Genomic DNA, 22,085 nt, shown 5'->3' on the forward strand with positions numbered 1-22,085 from the left:
CATTTACAGTTCAATGGAAGCCGCCATCTTGGATTTCAAGATAAAGTTCAAAAAAGGAATTCAACTTCTACTGGTGTGAAATCGTCACCAGCTTCGTGTTTTAACGAAATGGATTCTTGATTTTCACTTAGGCGGAGTTCTTTAGAAATAATAATCAGATCTGCTTTTCGGAAAATGATCATGATGATTTATTCAACAATTTCTTAAATACTATTTCCCCCACCACTCGTCTTATTCTAATTCCCGATATACCTGTAAGAGAAAACTTCTCATTATGGCATCATTACTAGTGAGAAGAGGCCGCGCATACGGAAGTTGCCGTTTCTGTGGGATAAAAAGGGACGACTTTATTCTCCTACAGGACCTCTTATCTATTTCCCACTTCTTATGTTTCATCGGTTTGACTCCTTATCTCTAAATATATCTCGAAAAGTTTGACACAGATTTGATTGCTCGGTCTCGGTTTCTACATCAATAAACAACACTATCTATCGTTTAAGGATAATCGAGTGGTACAATGGAAGTGAAAAAGCAAATAAAATAATCTCGACCGCGTATCTTTAAGACGTGTCGGCAACTGGTTTTGCCCTTAGACCAAATAATAATACGGTGGGCGTTTCATGCGATTTTTAGAGGTTAACAGTTTTTTAAAGCTTAGCGGAAGCCGCCATCTTGTGTTTTAAGATGACTTCTGGTAGCGAAATTCCGTTTCTTCTGGTTTAGCCATCTAGAGCATTTTAAAGTTCAGCGGAAGCCGCAATCTCCGAATTCAAGATGGCGTCTGTTAGCCAAATTCGACTTCTACTCGTTGATCGCTTTGAACTAATACCCATATTGTGGGGGTATTATGCGATTATCAGTCTTTTATAGTATTTTCAAGTTGAGCGGCAGCCGCCATCTTAGCTTTCAAGATGGCGTTGGACAACGAAATTCGACTTCTTCTAGTTTACCCTTTCATCCAATACCCCGAATTGTGGATGTATCATGAGATTTTCAGCAATTTACAGCTTTAAAAAGAATAGCGAAAACCACCATCTTGGATTAATGATGGCGTCAGATAGCGAAATTCGACTTCTTCTAGTTTAGTCCTTACTCTCAGTACCCAAAATGTGGGGATTTCATGCGTTTTCAGTGATTAAAATAATTTTAAAGTTCAGTGGAAGCCGCCATCTTGGATTACAAGATGACGCCTGTTAGCAAAATTTGTCTTCTACTCGTTGATGCTTTTCAACTTATACCCATATTGTGGGAGTTTCATGCGATTCTACTCGTTTAGCCCTTTCACCCAATAGGAGAAGCTGTTGATAAATGCGCCTACAACAGTCTTACGACGAAATGGCTGGTTTTTGTTTCTTATTCAAATGAATTTAAATATATTTAAGATTTAATGGAGGTTTAATAATGATTATATAGTGGTATAAGCGAGTGTTTTTGTATGCCCCCATTATGTTTGTAAAATTCCACCATCCTAAAATAACAGGTTAAATAGAATAAATTAATGATTTTTATGATTGAAACTTCAAATCTAAGCTCAGATTAACATCTTAAAAGGGAATTGAAGATCTTAAAAAAGATTTGATAATGTTTTTCTTATGGATGAACTGCCTAAAAAGTATGGAAACCCTAATTTTTGTTTCATTCCATAAAATTAGAATAAACATAGATTTTGATAAAACTTCAGCTTTGTCGTATGGAAGTTATCACTCTTTAGCAGTTTCAAATAAACTATACGGAAATGTTGCCCAAAAAAAACAGGAATGTTGTTCAAAACATAAATAGGCGCATTCAGTCCGTACGGTTTGAGGTTCGGCATTTTAGCCAACAGTTATAATAAAATCGTTTTCTCGAAAACAAAAGGAAATTTTAACATAAAAATTACTTCAATGTATAGAAAACAGATGTCTGCACACGTGTATATAGTTTTTGTACACATATTCGATATTATATTCGATGAAATCAGTATTCTGCTTAATAGGCGCATATAGCCCGCTTCTCCCCTACCAATAATGTTGGGGTTTCATGCGATTTTAAGAAATTGTCAACATTTTTATGTTCATTGAAAGCCGCCATCTTCAAGATGGCGTCAGCCGACGAAATTTGACTTCAACTCATGGTTTATTCCACGGGTCATTCACAATCAATCCCTTTTCATTCAAAAAGTCTGTCTTAATCTACTGTACTAATGATTAACAACTCAGATATGAGGAACTCACCCAAAGCGTGGTTGTTTTGCGGGAGAAACGTCAAATTGTAGCTTTTTATGCGGTCATCATTAAACCATTATTAATCTAACTATCCATTTTTCTGACCATAAAAAATTACTAAGCATTGAATTGACTAACGTCATGTTGGTTGCAAAATCTTAGGGCACAAAATGACGCCATGTTGATGGATTCACAATGCAAGTATTTGAAAATATTTTTTCAGGCCTTTTTTTCATCAATTTCATCATGATTGACCATCAGATTTGAAGTGGCGCATTTGTTTTAAGATACTATTTCATTCAAATTTTACCTACAATCTTGATTGGCAGTAGAAAAGATGCTTATAATATGATTAAAACATTGGTGTTTTGCCTATTAATTTTACCAGATCGTATCTCAATAATGCAATTATCATTCATCAACCATCATGGTTGCTAGAAAAAAATTAATAAAAACTCCGAGAACTCACAGCATCGATAAAAAAGCAAAAATTGCTAACATGTTTAATAAAAGTTTTTTGAAAGCTTTGGTGACCAAAATTTTAATGCATAGGATGATTGGCCATGAAGACGTTTCTAGGATAGGGTCAATTAGCCAGATTTTGGCATTATTAGAGTTCTGGTGATGTTATAGCTTTTTATGAAGATTATTGCTATAGTCTTATCGAAGTTTTGTTGACCATAATAAAGCTACAATTGTTACAAGATTTTACGTTTTGATTACGATTCCCGCTTTTTTTTAATTTTAGAAATTAAAGCAGTGTAATTGTAGTTATGTCAAACTTTTTGCTCCTCGGGGGAAGGGAAGGGGGGTGGTCTTCCTCAGCCTGTCTTCCTTTATCCGGCCTTGGTCATCAGCTATTCAATGAAACTCATTTAATGGCTTTGGTCAACATCGTAAAGCTGAGAGATTTTCCTACAAGATGGATTAATCCGCTGTTTCGAAGCTGCGCTGCTGCCCTCTGGGGTAGTACGATGTTGCGTGAGCAACATTCCAGGTGAACGATAAATTATAGACGACTTTACATTGCTTCGAGTTAAGTTTTCATAAATCCAAATGATTATGAAAAAAACACTCCTTTGAAAAATTGGAGTTTGTTTTCAATTAAATTTAAATAAATTAGCCTGGTAGGAGAGTCAATTCTATCTGATAGTTTCTTTTTAAAATAGTCAGTCGGTCAGAGAAAACTAGCATGGGGCCATTCAGATACCACCTTGACAACTTAGGGGGGAGGAGGGGGTATGGAAATGTCCACGGAGAGGGGGGTAGGGGTTTGGGTAATGTCCACGGGGACATACTTACTTTCAAAATATTTTCTAAAGGTGAATAAATATGAAGATGTTTCAATCAAAATCTTAAAATTTCAAAGCTTTCCAGTTTAAGTTCAAGCAACTAGTAGCCACTTGAACGCAAGCTATAAATATGATAATTTAGAAATTAATAATAATTATAATTAAAATTATAATTATAATTAATTAAAAAAAACAATTTCAAATCTGTCCACGTGGGGACACATCCGGGGAGGGAGGTAGGGGTTTGCCAAATGTTCACGCTTGGCCACGAAAAGGAAGGAGGGGTCAAAAATCTCATTTTTCTGTCCACGTGGTATCTGAACGGCCCCCATGTGAATCAATCTTTTCGTCCATTTTCTTAGCTTTTTATTTTTTCCAATAATCTATATTTTTTATCATATCTTTATATTAAACTTTATGCGCTTCTCGTTGGTCTGTATAAAAGAAGGATTTTCTCGTTGTTACTTTAAACTATAACTATTGGATTTGGTTTAGTTGTTACATTTAATAAAAACGTTATATAAAAATTCAAATAGTTTCAGCCTAAGACAGTATAAAATGTTAAGTTTTAATTTAAAATTTTCTACGGCTAGTGGTTGTATAAATATAACTTTCAATAAAATTTCCCAAAAAAAATTGTGTAGTAATCCAAGGATATAATTTTTTTTTCATTTCAACCACCATCAAATATCCAAATCCGCCTTCCAGCTTTAAAATTATTACGCCTGATTGTATGCAGCTGCAGAAGGAAACCTAATAGAAAATAACAAAAATTTATGTTTTTTCGAATAAAAAAATTCTAGCTTATTAATTGTTGGGTCTTTCCCAAATTTTAAAGAAACGTTAATTGACTACTCTTTTAACAAACTGCAATTGAAAATATGCATTTGGCTCGAGTTTTCATTCAAAAATATGTGAAATACTCAGAATAGTTTTTGGAGTAATAAAAAATTGACCTTTTTTGTTGTCGATTTGCGATGCTTCACGGCACATACACATTTTTTCCTATAGCTCACAATAATCTCTGAACCTTCTACTTCAAATTTGTATCCGTCATTTTCTGAAAATCCTAACCAAATCAAAGAAAATAATGATTTATTAGAAGCTAGTATTCGCGCTAAATCGCGAATTGGGATGTTTCTTTAGGTATAGACCTGTGAACTTGACAGGATGGTATTCTTGACTATAAAGCTGAAAAAACGAAAAAAAAACAGCTTTTAACAATGACAATGGTCGTTTTTTCGCAATTCTTCAAGTTTCAAGCCTACTGAAGCAGTGTATCCATCTGGGCCAAAGATCTGAGTAATTGTTGAAATGGCACTTTAAAAAACACAAGGATTCTTCCAGGAACCTTGTGGTTTGATCTTTTTCACGGAAAAATTGGAATATTTATGAGAGTTTTTTTTTATTGTTCAAATGTTTCTACTGATTCTTAAAAAATGTACATAAGTCTACAAAATATTTTTTTTGCTATTGTTTTTTTTCGGCTCATCCTGATAGCCCTGATTCCGGAGAACTTTACTATTGTCTGGTTGATTCGATTTGATTGTATATAAAAAAGTTCTTGACTGTTAAAATATTTATAAAAATATACAGTCATTTAATTGTAAACCTGTATATTTTCTGAGTTCCATCTCGTATCAAATTCTAATTTTCAGTATCATTGTGTATGACATCCGTTTTAAGTTGCTTATGCAGAGTTTTGCAATCGGCCTATCGACTTTGCTTTTTCTAGACAATAATACGGTGAGGGGCAAGCGGTATTGTTTTCTAATAACAATTCAAAACTTCACCAAAATGCCATCAACCGTTGAATTAAAATCATATATTAGCGATGAAGATCTGTTTATACAGAGTTAATTTATAGAAAACGAGGATTTTTTTTACCAGCATTGTATCGTTGTGGTCAAACAAATCTATCATTTTTTTAAGTTATCCACATAAAAAATTATATCCGTACAAAAAACCTAATTAGTAGCAGCAACTGTCAAAAGCATGGAAAGTAAACAAAAAAGTTGGAAACAAAAAATCTGATCCACATAATTTAGCTCCAGCAGATTGTAGGTTGTAGTTGCAGATAGATAGGGAATGGGGAGATGAAAATAGTTTTTCTTCATTATGAACCGTCATTGGAATGTTTCCTTCCGATAATGGTTAGAAGCAACGAAAAAATAACCTTCCTTCCAACCTTTCCCACTTCGTTTCAATGATCCAGTCATCCTGCATCCTGCACATCCATGTAAATGAAGCTCTTTTCCGGAGCCAGCAACTTTACGGGATGATTTTAATCCCTTCAAAATGGATCAACCGACAAGCCAACAAGTTGAAATTTATTGTACAAACACGCACCCATCCACCCACTCACACAAATGCATCTGGACGGAGTTGAGGTTTTTCATGTTTTGGAAATGTGGAATGGTTCAACATGATAAAATTTTATCTTCGAAAGAATTTTTTTAAAACTAAAATTTCAAGTGCAGTGCTTTCTGACATTTTTTTTCTAAAGCTGCAAGTTTCCACTTTTTTACCGTTCTCGCAAATTTGAACCCATCTTCCAGGATCCTTCATAGACTGCAAAACGTGCAACAAACGAGACTCGGGGATTAGAATTTCATGGCAGATCAACTAAATTGAATTTCCATACTCCGCGCTAATTGATTGAGGCCGACCATTGGAGTTGAAAATTTGGTTCCCGCATCGTTCTGCACTTTTTGCGCTTCGTTTTTTGGGACCGGGTCCAGCATTTTGTACGGATTGATGCAAGCAAAGGGGGTTTGGTGAATTGATTCACTCAACGTGACTGCGACTGGAATCCAAATCAATTTTCGAAACCGGGCACTGAAAAGCGATTCGTTTTGGAGAGTTTTCCCGGTGACTTCTTGGAATCGAATGGACAAACGAAGGGATACAAGGAAAAAAAAGACAATCGCAACCCTCACCCTTCTGAAGGGTACTTTTAGGAAACACCCTGTCGAGAGGTTTCAAACCTGCTCTCTAAAGTACAACTATGCTTCCACATTAAAGCCAATGGAATTTCGTTCCGATTTTTATTGGGAAACTTTTTCAATTTTCTATCTGTCGCCCGCGCGTTACATTTGTGGATCTGCCAGTACGAGACGTACAAAAAAAGCTTCGGGAAAAGCGAGTTCCCCGACGCTTCTCGCATTCTCAATACACTATATTTGAGTTGCGCTAGCTAGCAGCTTTTTCCCAGGAATCCACTACCTTCTGAAGAAGCACCGGGCGGAGGGAGCGAAATTTTCCCCGGTATTACCTCGATTTCAAAAGAAACCAAACCCCGCCGACGTTTCGCTCGATTCTGGAGGGCGGACTGTTGTGTGAATCGATGTACAAAATTTAATATCGCCCAAAAGTTGTGTCAGCATTTTTCGATTGAAATGAGAAATGTTTGCTGTGCTATTCCGAAGCAGGCAAGCATATTTGAAGTGAAGCGCCGGAGAAGAGTTTCCCGGGAAATGTGGAAATTTTAAGAGAGGATTTTTCTATGTGTGGAATTTTACATGTTGAGATTAAAAATATTTGAAATATTTCTTATCTAATCAAAAATTATAATCTAAAGTTTATAGAAAACTTGGAAATAAAAGTGTTTGATTGAAATAAACTTAATGATTTCCAAGGGGGTTAGGAGTGGGGGGGGGGGGGGGGCGGGGCTTAAGGGAGAACCCGAGAATAGAAGGTAGACATTTCTAGAATCATACTGCTTTAAGTTCTTGAAACCTTTAAAAAAAAGCGAATATTGAAATTAAAATATAACCGACAAGGGGGCCCCCTCGAAAACGAAAAATAATTCCTCTCTAATTTATGTTTAGGGGGCCCCCTAGGGTAAGCAATCCAGTTTTTTTCCCGCATATATACGGGCTGACAAAATCAAGACATTTGTTTCAAATCCTGGCAAAATCTGAGCATAAGATTTTAAATTATTTGAACACAAAATTTGCGCATATTTATACAGGACCTTTGATTATTAGAATAACAAATCGAAAAAAATATGCAGAAATACACTTCAAATTTTCATTTTGTATCCAATCGAGAAAGCAGCGCTCAAACCATTTTTAAACCTAAAAAATAGAATCATTAAAATGAGTCAAATTTGAGATTTCTATATATGATATTCTATATAATATCATATATGAATAACTTAAGGTTGCCAGAAAAAAAATAAAAATAAAATAATTCCTAATATAATTTTTTTTTAGAACTTATCGACAGATTTTTAATCGTGTTTAAGGTTTCCAAAAAACCCTTCATGATTATTTTCATAAAACTTGCTCGAAAAATTTCATGATGGAGGCTTTTGTGGTTTATTTAATGATCAATTTGCCAAATAAAGTGAATGAATCCGGGCAAAATTCGGGCATTTTTAATGAAATCCGGAAAACCGGGCCTGGCCGGACTGTTCCCAAATTTTGTTTTATATATCCAAACGAACCCGGATAGTACCGAAAAATCTGGCAACCTTAGAATAAATGCAAAAAGCGGCTTTTCTTTGACAATATTCTGGAAACCAAGCCTGATCATAAATTGCTTTACTAGTTCACTTTGCTTTTAAAATTCGGTTATACAAGAATAAATCCGGGGAATTTGAAATGCTTTACACATAAAACATCACTTTTTCTAATAACATACTTCAAAAACTCCTTACAATGAATCAATTATCATTTGTTAAGTGAGATTATGAAATATTTTCTTGACATGAACGGCGACTTGAAAGGCGTTTTCCAATTTTTTCGAAGTTTTAATAAATAATTTTTACGATCAATTTTGGTAGTAGATACAGAATTGGTAGGACAAAAATAAATATCTTCCATTTTCATGATCTACAAACATCTGGCATGATAACTAAGTAATTTTATTATCTTTAAAGTAGAAATTTTATAAATATGCAATTTATGGATAGATTCATGTTAACTGATTTCAACTAAAACGCTTTAGAATAAATAATTCTGAATTTTATCTCAGCAATTCCCGCATAAAATGAATTGAATCCGATTGTTATTGAAATAAAAAAAAATATGTGAAAAAAACATTTTAAATTTTGAGTTCTCGCATGATTTTCTTGGAAAAAAGTTTTCAAAACCGGGCAATTTGGAATGCTAAATTTGTAAGCATAAGTAAGAGTATAAATTTAGTAAAATGCAATGTCAGCTGATCTCATCAATCATCGAGACAAACAAAAAAAATCAAATATTTAAAAAAAAACCACTGCAGTTGCTAAAATTAGATAAATACGGCAATTTCTATTCCAGCTCGATTCCGTTCCTTGATATTAAATTGGAACTAAAACTAACTAGCTCAAGTTTATAATTTTAAATTTTGACGTACCTATTGTCCTGTAGTTAAGTAGGTAAATATCTGGAATTCGCCATATCAAATTATTTGCATCATAGAATTTTTTTCATATGGCCCATTCCAGCGTAACGTCACAACATTTGCAAAACAATTTTCTTGTATATGGTAGGTAATTTTTACGGTTCTTAGCGTACATTGAAAAAGTTTTACCTCTCAGTTCAAAATTTAAAACGCTACAACTTGGAATCAAAGGTTTTTTTTATTGGACGAATAGTTATCAAAATATTAATAACTAGCTGATTTTACCCGGCTTTGCTCGGGTTCGCATAAAATAAAAATCCAAATGAGTCGTTTGACTTCTCAAAATTTGGGAAGCTTTGTATTCATCATTAGATATAAGAAATTTTGCCAATATTAGGCCATGTTAGCTTTGTAAGTTTTGTTAGTCTTTTTTAAGTTTAGATTGAGATTATTGTTTTTTCTCGTATTCATAATTTTGAATATGAGGTTTGTGTTCAAAGTAACTCAAAATTATTTCCCTTGAATGCTTGTTCATCCTTTCATAATAAACATTTTTTCCCACCCACCATTTCTAAGGAAGCTTGAATAGCTTTTACCTGATTTTTTTTATCTTCAGCTGATGAAACTGTTTGTTAAACTTTCACATCCCTCATTTGATAAAAATCTTTTTTTTTGGAGATCATCCCACTTTTCAAGCTGGCTGATCTCCCCGTACTATGATATATTCAAGTTTTATTTACTAAGAAATTTTCAAAAAAGACTTTAGAATATTGTTGAACCATGTATAAAACTCACTTTGCATGTTTTCAATAGTATGTGTGCTTTTTAAAATCACACTGCTTTATGAGTACTTGTTTTTAAATGTTGAAAGTTTTACTTATAGTTTTTTGAAGTTATCGAAAACAAACTATCTTTGAACCGAAGTTACCATTAAAATTTTAAGAAATACATTTAATTTGAGTTCTATTTCAATGTTTCCATTGGTGGACACAATCATCCCATTAATTATTTCGAAAAGTGCTCAATGCTGTCAAGTCACATTGATGACCAAAAATGACTCCAAAGTTAGAAAATGGCCAATGAAATTGAATTGTATAAAACTCAAAACCTTGGATTTAATTTCCTAATCAATTTTCTAAACCCCCGTTTGAATTCCTTGAAAGCTATCGAAGCGTTAAAATCGCAGCCTTGGACTTATAACTCTGAATCTAATTAATTTATCTTTCTCTATAAAAATCCCAAAAATACGAAAATAATTGGCTCTTAAAAGCTATAATTTATGAATATTGGTTCATGAGTTTTTCAACACTCAGTTAAAAAAGTTGTTCCGCTGAAAAAGTCAATTTATTGTTCACTGTTCAGTTCACTGTATGTTTTTGTAGACCCTCAAAGCCCCCCAGAGGCGGTAAAAAGCACTCCGAAAGCCACTATAATTCTAGTTAATATATTTCTATTAGGCTAGTTGTATTTTTCAATTCAAAATGTAGGCATATTTTGCATCCCAATATCTCGTACCGGTACCACGTGCTTTGAATAGTAGGAGGACAAAAACACCCGCCAAAATTTTCTTTTTCAAATTTTTAATGCTAAGCAAGCTTTGATTTGCTCTTATTCAGTACACGTAAACTCTGGATGGTCGTTTCTAATGCCCAGCCCATGGTGAAGGTGAAAATAACACCGCCAAAGGAAACGAAAATCGGTCAACAAAATGGGTGCCATGACTTTTGGTTCGTGGGAGAAAAAACGAAAGTTGTATGGGAGGGTCCCTTTCCTTAGGTGGGAGGGGCTCAAAACTATTACTAAAACCTTACCATGGACCAAACACATAACTATACCAAATATCAGGCTGATCGGTTAAGCGGTGTGGATTTGTATAAGGTGCATACAAACAAACAAACATATATAGTCCAACTCATCTTTATATATTAGATAGAAATCGTGACGTCACAACACGCCACTTTTTCCTCTTTCCGATTTTTTTTTACAGAACCGTACTATTCTGCTCTTCTATCTATTTTAGAGTTTTCAACAATTTCAGAAAAGTATCAATTCATTACAACCAACGTATCACTGTTTTTGGTTTTTAAAATTTTGACTTCAATTTATTTTAGAGCGATTAAGTTTCGTGACGTCACAACGCGCCATTTTTTTTTTTTGAAAGATGGTTTTGCAAAGTATTTTAACGTCACGAAATTATGTTTAGCTACATGAAATAAATCTAATTATAATTATAACATTAATACTAAATTTACGAAAAAGCTTAGAAACTTAACAAACGATTTGATTTGATTTGATGATGAAATAGATCAATATATTCCCAAAAATTAAGAGCATTGATTCCAAAAAGGCCCAAATAAGCAGATAAGGTTTGGAACACCGCGCACATCAATTTTATTTGAAATTATTTGTGCGATCTCGTAAATATTATTTTAAAAACCAATACTAAGAAAAACTGATTCGTAAAAGCGTTTAAATGTGTTTCTGAATCTAGATACTATTTCATTGCAGAGGAAAGGTAAAATAATTGATAAATCTAAAAGCGGCGTTATAACTATCTAAAAGTTTGTTAATGGTCACTTGAGTGCCCAATTCAGCCGACTTATAAAAATCTGATAAGTTGCAAGCTAAAATTTATCCTAGGCCTACCACAAAGTCTAATGGTAAATTTGGAGGATCGGACCACGGAAAGACATAGCACAATGTGCCCGAAATTGGTATGGAATAATGAAAAATTTTGTTTGGGAGAAACCTGAAAACGAAGTTTTGCACCAAATTTTTTAATCTCTATCGACCAATTTCTATTCATTATAGTTTTTCACGAACTAACATATCATCCTAAAGTTCCATTTCGATAAGGGTACGATAAAAGAAGGAATTGAATTTCAAAAATTCACTTCTGGAGGGTCAATTAATAATAATAATAAAAAAAAACATGAATGGTTGTCAATCGACGCTTAGAAACCCGTTTTTGAAGCTTAATAAGTTTAATGATAACCCTAAGCGGAATCCGTTTTTCAGATCAAATATTGTCATAATTTACGCGTTATAAATACTCAAATTACTAGAAAAATCGGTTGATTGAGACCGAAATTCTTGGTGAAAAACTGTTTTTTTTTGTTCATCTCATACAAAAACCACATAATTCCATACAAACTTCAGGTTTGTTGCGCGACCCTTTTCCATATTTAAATCTGGTCCAAATTTTGCATAGGACTTCCAGCTAGTACATATTTTAAGTTGTTTAATTTTGTTATTCAGTTAATAGTTTCTTTTAGGGGATATTATGGGAATATGTGTTCAAGTTGGGTTTTCAAATAATATTTTCTGAGGTGGAAGTTTCAATAAAGAACAATATTTTTAAAATAATTTTATAAGAAATTTATTTTCTATGGAAGTCTTAAGAATTTGTTTGATATAAAATGCTAATCTATAGAGTACACCATGTTCAAAGATTTTTTGAACCTCATTGCATGGATACTTATTTTTTTTGAACATAATGACAGCAAGTAATAAAAGCTATTAGCAGTTTTTTTTTCATTCCAATAGATACAGTGTCGTTCATAAAAACAAAATTGTTTGAAGCTGCGCACCCACTAACGCTCTACAAAATTTGAAATTCACAATAAGTGGAAACAAAGATATAGTTTTTCCGGTAAAAAAGGGAAATTTTGAACCGCTTCACTTAATTTGCTGTATCTTTGAACATTTTTATTAAAACATCTTGAAATTTGGTCCGAAGATGTAAAAATGTTTGATCTAGTACCAGGCCAAGTTTCGTCAAAATCGATAAACGCGATCAAAAATGGTGCCAGATAGAAAATGAGGTTCATTATTATTTTTTGGACGGATGTTTGTATGGAAAACATCGTATTTAATGTTTTCTTGTTTTTTTCACTAAATCAAAACTTATCACAAAGAATGTTGTAAATTGATGAAAACTTCATTCGGTTTTGTTTAGCTATACACGATTTCTTTCTTTTTTGAACGCAATTGTATCGAAGAACATGATCTTTTTGCAAGATTTTTATTCAAATCACAGATTTCTAACTGCTTTATGATTCACAAAGATTATTCTAATAAATCAGTTAGTTTTTTCTTTCTATGATAGTTTATTTATTCACGAATAAAAAGTTCAACAAGCACGATTTTTATGTTTTTACTACAGATGTTTTGAAACAGCCGCGTTTTTGCCATAAATAGTTAAGTTTCTCAGATTCGTTAAAATTTGGTAATTGAATACATTTATTGAAGCGCATTGTTATGTTAAAACCCATTTTTAACCCAGATGCAACTCACAACCTTCTGATCCGATTTTCATTGTGAAACTTGCATTGAACTCCTCTCATAAAGTTTGAAGAGACTCCCAATTTTCGACAATATGTGACGTTTAACGAAATCATGGATTGAAAAAAACTAGAATTTTCGTGACGTTTCAACGTTTAAAAATAGATACCTTTATCACCAATAATAGAGCTTCAAATTGCAGCAATAATTTTGAGGCTTTTTTTTTTCAATTATTCAGCAATAGTTTTTTTTTGACATAGCTACATTTTTGACAAAGTTATATTTCAAATGAAGAATAATTCTCGCGTGAGCTTTCATTACGTTATTTGGAACAAAATGTAATCAAAGAGTTTTATTACAATAAAATACAAAAACTGACATAAACTAGTCGCAACTTATTTTCATTTAGAATGTTTTTAACCTGGACAATAAAATATATGTGAAATACAAATTTTAAAGTTGTTTTGATAGCTTTTGTCAGCAGTTTCAGCCGCCAACCGTGGCATAGAGGATAGCGTTTCAGTCTTCTAAGCCAGGGGTCATGAGATCAAGTCTCGGTCATGGCATACATAGTACTTTTTCTGTGGGCTGGTGGTGATGCTAGCTTTTATTTCCTTGAAAGATGTACGCTTTAGTCCCTTCAAAGACTTCAATTTTTTAATTTCAACGATTACCCACTCGATTCTTAAAAAAAAAGGTCGCTTAAAATCTTTTGATGGGAAATGAACCTCATGAAATAATCTTTCTAATGGTGTGCAATTTGTTTTTTAATAATGGAAATTAATATCGGTTCTCCAGTTAATGTTAAAAAAAAATCATTGAGATTTTCAAGTCTTGTGTAGGTTCTAAAATTTCATGATACTTCTGGGTTTCGTGAAATCGAGATCATTGTTTAAGATACTCAATTTATCTGGATTCCTAATCTGATTTGTTTTAATGATAACTGAGCTTATTTATGTTTTGAACGTTTTATCTTCATTATGAATTTATGTTTTCAAATATTGTATTCATCACATTTCGAAAAGCAATATTTGATCTGATGAGATTCTTATTTTAAACTCGAAATTATCATTCTCATTTCATTTTTTGAATTCAACACATTTGAAACTTAAATAAATTCTTATATTGCAATTTTTTGTTTGGCTCTGATTGTACTTTGATTCACAACTTTGTATTTGAATTTCATTCGAATTTTGTTTCTTTAATCTTCATTGGAAAATTTTATTTTAATTTGAAACACTGAGTTGTTGTTCTGAATAAAATCAGATTTAAAGAATATAAGGTTAATAGTTTTCAACTTGAACTCTTTCAACTGTGCTTCCATGGAGTTTAAATTGAGTTCTTTTATTTTTACTACTACTCAAAATTAAAATTTAGCTAGAAATAATAATAAAACCAAAAATTCAACGTTAATCAAAAGTCATGTAAAAAAAATATCCATAATGAATATCCTTATTCAGAACTAGCAATTTGAATGAAAATAAATCTAAAGCAGTCTTTTTAACAAGCTTTGAACCAGTTTTTCCGAAATTTTAGATAAAGAACGCAAATTCATATTTCAAATGACACCAGAATGTAAAGCTTCGGGCGTAAGAATCGTTGCAAAGAAATAGAATACGAGATTTTAACACCAGATTTTAAAAATAAATTTGATCCAAACCTAAAAAAAAATCAGATTTGATCAGAAATTTACCATGATTTAAGAATGTTCAGCAAAATTATAATAATTGTTTGTTTTTCATTGTATTCATTCACATTACCTTTCTTTATTTTGAAATATAAGGGTTGATTGGAAATTTTCGCAGTAATATCTTAAATTTGAAAAAAAAAATTAATCATAATTTGAACTCTGTATGTTTTTTCGCCGTCAATTGAGAAACAGGGACCAGGACAAAGGGTAAAAACTGTGTTTTTCCTATTAAAATTAATATATGATTTTGTTTTCAGAAAACAAAAATTCAGAATTCAAATAAAGACAAACTTATTAAATACTCGCTGATCCTGTACGAACCCCGTTTTGCATTAATTTCGAATAAGTGATGAGAAATTTGTGTTTTGATGGTTATTGTGATGCCTTTTCACTGCGAAATTGCATAAAATATGAAAAAGTATTTATGAACGACCCGTCCGATCCCACCCGATTGTTCGGATTTCGTTGAAAAAACTCCGGGATCAGCCCGGTTGCATTCATGAAATGATAGAAATGATATTTTTGGAGCAAGTTCCAACACAATGGTCATGAACAGTTTCTAGAAGCTAAAAATTCAACTCAACACCAGCTGATGTGTTTTTTCCTTGATTTTTGTTGATAATTTCCTGGATTTTGACTGATTTTGTTTTGATACTTTACGGCCATATTAAAGAATGTCATATTACTCAAGCAGAATAAAAAAATAAGATATAACTGCAAAATTTTTAACATACTCTTTTTTTTAATGTTTAACATACTCTTAATTAATTTGATACCGATGAGATATTCCATTGACAAATCTTCTCTTCATATTAATGGCAACAATTTGTATAGACAAACTTAAATTGTTTTTATTGATTTTTTATGAATTGCTTAGAATGTATTCTGTTAGTTCGGAAATGAAACGTCATCAACTTTGAGATTCCATGAGCATTCCATCAGTGTAGAAAAACAATTGGAAAGTTAGGAGAAGTTAGAAAATCTCCTCTTCTTCCTTATTTGTTTAGATGCTTAAAAATTAATCGGAATTAGGAATATAAATATGGTTGTATTTTTAACTGAAACTTAAAATAAGATCCCAAACTCAGTAGCAGAGGTCAGTAACAGGTAATTGATTTAATAACATTTTTGAACACAAAAGCTTGGATCTTAAAATCTTTAGTTTCAAGGAAAATTTGAGCCAAGATCCAAAACAATTTAAAAAAGTTTGAACCAGATAATAGAACTAAGAAAAACAAAAAAATGAAATTTTGAAATGAAATTGAATAGAATCCTCTGGAAACGAAGAAAACAATGTTAATCGAATGAAAAATGATTTTTATGTTTATCCCATAAGATATTCGCTGGAAATCAAGAAATAAAACCCAATAAATTTCTTCGTTAATTTTTGCCCCTAAAGGAAGGCATCAGCATTAAAATTTCTTCAAATATAAGTTTGGGGGACGAAAAAAGGGTGATTACAGATGTTTTGTTATCAAAATGTAGGGTTTTTATTGCACTTCACTGAAAAAATAATAAAAAAATTATTTCGATGTTGTTTCCTTTTTCCTACCTCCAATCCAAAATATGACACATGTAATCGATTACCTGTCCCTCACAAATCTGGTGCACAAAATTCCATCTCAATCTGATGAATAATAGAGGCAATATAGAAAAAAGCAGTGAACAATTGCACGACCCTTTTCGCCTACCCCTGACCCAAGATTTTATTCCTCAAATCAACTGCACTTAAAACTCCCGTGCGCAAATTTTCATTTCTTTTCAATGTTTGTTAGCGTCAATGTCGCAAAAATAGTGAACAGTTTATATGGACGACCCCTCGTTCAAACCTTTTCCACAAAATTTGATATGAAAATCGATTGCTCGTACCGGAAAACTTATGTGTACAAATTTTCATCTCATTTCGGTGTATAATGACGTCAATATCACTAAAACAGTGTTTGTGTTGTATAGACGACCCCTTTTGGCGGCTTCTAATCCAAAATTAGACTCCTGGACTCGGTTGCTCAAGTCTCAAAACCTTCATGTACAAATTTCCATCTTGATCTTATGAATGATAACGTCAGTATTGAAAAAAAAAACACAGCGAAAAATTCCTATGGACGACCCCTTTTGCCGTCCCCTGATTTGAAATTCCAAACCTGAAATCAATTGCCTGTCTTTCAAAACCTCCATGTGCAAATTTTCATCACAATCCGATGTTTAATAACGCCAGTATGGCTTAAACAATTTTTGTCTTGTATGGGCGACCCTTTTCAAAAGGGGTAATCTGAAAATCTACAAACATTTTTCATCATTCCTGGTCCTAATGAGCCAATCCATGCCAAATTTCAGATTTCTGCTCCTCAGACGGCTGAGCCTATAGTGGACAAACAAACATACAGAAATTGCTTTTTATATTTATAGATATTTGAAAAATAAAAGTAGTTTGACTATAATATGTTGTCAATTAATTTTAAAGCTAAAAAAAATACTTTAAAATTTGGTTAATTTATTTGAAAATACAAACATAAAATGAAGATAAAAAAAAGAATTTTAGCATTTTAGAAGAAAATTTTTCCGTTGAAAACTTCTTACCATTTCAAAAACTTATTTATAGAATTCAATTCAAAACTCGAGAAAACAGCATTTTTGTGCCTCAAGCTTTTGGCGGTATAGATTTTATATATTAAAAAATTAATCTTTGTTGAGGGAATTTTCTGAAAATTCCTAAATTGTGTATACGTAATTAGTAAACGGCTTTTAGGGAAAAGTTGATAATTAATTGAAAACCTTTTTTTTTGTTATATTTAAATGCTTTGTCAAAAAAGTGCCAAATTTTCTTAAATAATTTTTACTATTTTATGAAGTCATTTAAAAAAACTTAAGCTGATAGAAAAAAACAATAAACATATTTGGATTTAAGCAACCCACTTTAATGTACAACTGAAAAATATTTTATACTATCAGAAAATTTGTTTTGAAAAATTAAAATTTGTTCAAATGGTTTGCTTCAAATTCTGAACTATTTTGGTTACACTTCTTAATAAAATCCATTTTTAGAACGAGGAAGGAATTTTTTATGTCAAGATGTGAGTTTTAAAACATTTGTTAAAAAGCACTGAATTTTGTCATAGGTATAAGCTTTCGGTATCGGTTTTAGAACAACAAAAAACAAGCGAACACCCTACCATAAATGTTTAGAGGAGAACACGTTTGAAGTTAAGCTCTTTGAAATCAAGCTCTCAGCAAAAATATTGATGTGTTTTCTAAACATCTCAATATCTCGTTTAAAGTTTGGAATTTCAACTACAATCCTCACGTATGTACGTAATCATAAATATTCTGTCAAATTAAACCAACATTCTAAATAGCTTGAACGGTATCAATCAAAGGTACAGTATTTGGAATGAGCTTTCGAGGGCATCCCAAACGGGTGAAATTGTTTCCTTTTTGAGGTTTTTTTTCTCTTCAAATATCAACTGCAAGCACAAACGGTAAAAGCTGACGGGGAATTCATTTCACTTGTGCCATTTTTTTTTCTCCCCGGGACAGAACAGGATGCACTTTTTGGTTGATTGATGATTCCGAACCCCCGAACTTCTTTTCCCCTAAAATTCATGGGTCAACAAAAACTCCAGCTCCCAAACAAAACTCGAAAGGGTTTCTTGCAAGTGCAATTTTTAATTAAAGCAATGGATCAGGAGAGTTCGGAGTTTTTTTTTTGTTTCCATTCATCTTCCTGGTTCGGCATCTGAACACTATAGTGGAATTGGAAATGAAGAAAAAGTGCATCCAATAGGAACTGGGTTGAACGCTCAAAAAGGGTCCACACTTCCGACTGACGGTAATGGAATGTGCACTTTCTAACACCATTCCTCGATTACTGGATGGCTCTTCCGGTTTGTTGGTTGCTTGAATGGATGGCAGCTTTCGGGAGCATTAGAAGATTCTTTCATCGCCGTCTTCCACCGACAACACCCATTCTTCGTTAAGGGATCACACAGCCGGGAAAGCAAGACAGACAGACAACATGGACACGTAATGAAACTGCTCGTAATCTCACAATTGCAATAATCATGCTTTCTTTTCCTCTAAAGACCAGTCCCACGAGTCGTTTGGTGCAAATGAGCTGCAAGGGTGCTAAGTAGTTGAGCAGCGCTAGTTTAATTTTCCCTTCCAAGATCATAGATGAGTCTGGGTGAAAAATCCATCCTACAATTTTCTCCGTTTTGTGCAATCAAGTGCTAATGTTTTGGATTAATGAATATCTCCGAAATGCTTGCAAAAATAACATCTACCAATGCAAACACTAGTAAAATATAACAAGGAAAAAACAATACCAAGGCCAAGTAACATCATCTGACTAAAAAAGTTACAGTATAAAAAAAAGTATACAGATACAAAAGTATACAGTATACAGGTTTCAAATCGAAACGATTTTCCAAATAGAGATATGATGTTTATTTTACCCTATCATCCAAACGCGGTAAATTTTATCAGAAATTTTTGATGGAATAAAATGAAGATAAATAAAAATTCCCCATGTACATACCTATACCATCGTGTTATTTTTCATAATTTTGAGTGATTTTTTCTTCTGTGGAGACGGGTTGAGCTTCAAAAAGTTTCAGCTAATTGTAGTTTTCGTTCAATGAAAACAGCAAAAAAGATATTAAGCTTATAAGATAATTTATAATTCAAATAAAATATTTGAAAAAAAAGTTCCAGAAATTATCAAGGTGATCCAATTAAACGATTTTTTTCAACTTTTCAATGTTGTGTTGAGTTCATGAGTTCAAACTATTTATAAAATTAAGAACATTCAAAAATGATGTGTAAAACACATGTTTTATTAACATCACACTTAAATGCATTTTGAATGGAAGATGATTTTTTGAAGCATTTTAAGAGAGCACTTTAAATGATGCATCATTTGTAGTTACATAAATTCTTCACATGACTTAAATCAACAGCAGTTTCTTATTCATTTAAAGTATTCTTCATTCAAAATGAGAACTAACTATTGCTCCTATTGTGGCGCTCCTGGATGATGGATGTGGAAGTTCTTGACGCCCACATGTCAGGAATTTTATTTTAATGTTTAAATGTATCCAACACAAAAATTACAATCTATGAATATGATATTTTATACAGGTACTACTTTGGCGTAAAAGCTTATTTCATTTTTTTTTTATTTATCTAACCTAAGGTTGCCAGATTTTTTTCAGCACGTATCCGGGCCGGACAAACCGGGCCATTTTTATATAAAAACCTAGCAAAATCCGGACATTCAATTTCAAATTGACGACCATAAATCCAGGCAATATCCGGGCAAATTATGTCAAAACTCAGAAATTCCTCACAAAAATCAAGAAAAAAAATAACAATTTTTTTTCATCTAAACTCATTGATAGAATTTGAACCGTATTTTAGGCTTTCAAAAAACCTTTCATGATTATTTTCATAAAACTTGCTCCAAAAATTTCGTTTCGGAGGTGTTTCTTGTTTTTTTTAATGTTTAATTTGCCAAATAAAGTGATAAATCCGGGCATTTTTCAATGAAATCCGGGCAATCGGGCCGGGCCGGACTGTTCTCAAATTTAGTAACAAATATCTGGGTAACCTTAAACTAAACAAGGAGTATTGATAAAAGAAAATACAGCTATATTAAGTAAATTATTCATCCTAAAAATATTTTACCTTGATTTAAATTAATTATTTATTTTTTACACCTTACTTTTTTAATCTTTAAAAAGTCATGAAACGATAACGTTTAATTACACGACTTTGATTCGTTTAGCAAAGTTTATATAAAGGAAACAATCTATAGATTTGTAGAACATTTCTATACTCTATTAATTCTCCGTAAAAAATCATTATCATTAATTTCTATGGTATTGACACGACGTTACAATAAGGGCGGAACAAATTTAAAATCCTTCTTTTGTCACTCGTAATTGGAGAATAGCAAGGGGGGGGGGGATAATAAAAAAAATGCGAAAATGCTAATAAATTGGAATAAATTGCACGAAAACATGTATGCAACAAAATTGCACATGAATCCAGTAATTTTTTTAACAAAAAAACAATCAAATAAAGAATATAAATGATGAAATAACACTCATCTTCCAATATTTGTATTTTGGTCTTGCAATCTTTAGAACTTTTGATTTTTTATCAAAATTGACATAAACTAACTCACGCTTGATTTATTCCCCCCTTCCAGTTTTTTGAAATTTTTTAGGGGAGAGGGGGGGGGGGGGGTGACAAAACAAGAAATTGCTTGATATATGAAGTCATGGCCTTAGGAACCGGGAGGTTTCGGGGGTTAAACCCCCCCAAAATGGAAGCAAGGTATTCTACACTACACTAAAAATTTAAATTCATAACCAAATTATGATAATAGAGTAAAGTTATTCAAAAGTAACAATCTAGACTAAAAACTTATGTCAAAACCTCAAAAACCCATCCTTAGTTCGAAATTCTATTGCAATTTTTAAAAAATTTCTTTATTATTAAAAAAAAAATCAGGTTTGAATATTAAATTCTAAACTATACCCATTTCGGTTCTGATTCCATTTTCCAATAATCAAAAATCTATTTCTATTTTCGTATTTCAGATTCTGTATCCAGTCTAGGATTCTTGATTTTCAGTTCGAATAATCATAAAGAATTTGAAATTAAATGCTGCTTTGAAATCCTTGTTCAAATTTTGTTTTGCATTTTATATCAAATTTGATTCATAATTTTCGCAAATCAAATGCATTTTCAATATATTGATCGTGGTTTTCCGAATATGAAAAAAAGAAGAATTTTGTTTTAAATTCAAATTCGAAATTCTGAAACTTAATTCTTACGCAAAATTTATACATTAGGATCCGGAGATGGTGGTCCAAAATTAAAACTCAGATACCGATTCACCATTTGAAATTCACATTTCAATTCATATTCACAGTACAGATTGAAAATAAATCATTGAAATAATGAATTAAGATTAAACCAGAACTAAAGAATTTAAATAATTCATTCATGAATGAAGGCTCTAAAAATTGGCTCATAAAATTCTGATGTGCAATTAAGATTCGGAAATCGTATTTTTTGTACATTTAAGAAATCGTTTAAAAATTCGAAAATGATTCAAAGTTAATTTTTTAAATTTTAGTTTAGAATTCAGATTCAGAATGCAGATACAAAATTCAGAAAAAGATATAGCTTGTAAATAATTTTTTCAATCAACATAAAATTGTTGAGGAATTCAATAGAACACGAACTTAAAAATTAGCATGTCAATTTAATTTCAAG

The sequence above is a fragment of the Uranotaenia lowii genome, chromosome 1, assembly GCF_029784155.1.
Source record: "Uranotaenia lowii strain MFRU-FL chromosome 1, ASM2978415v1, whole genome shotgun sequence".
NCBI lineage: Eukaryota > Metazoa > Arthropoda > Insecta > Diptera > Culicidae > Uranotaenia > Uranotaenia lowii.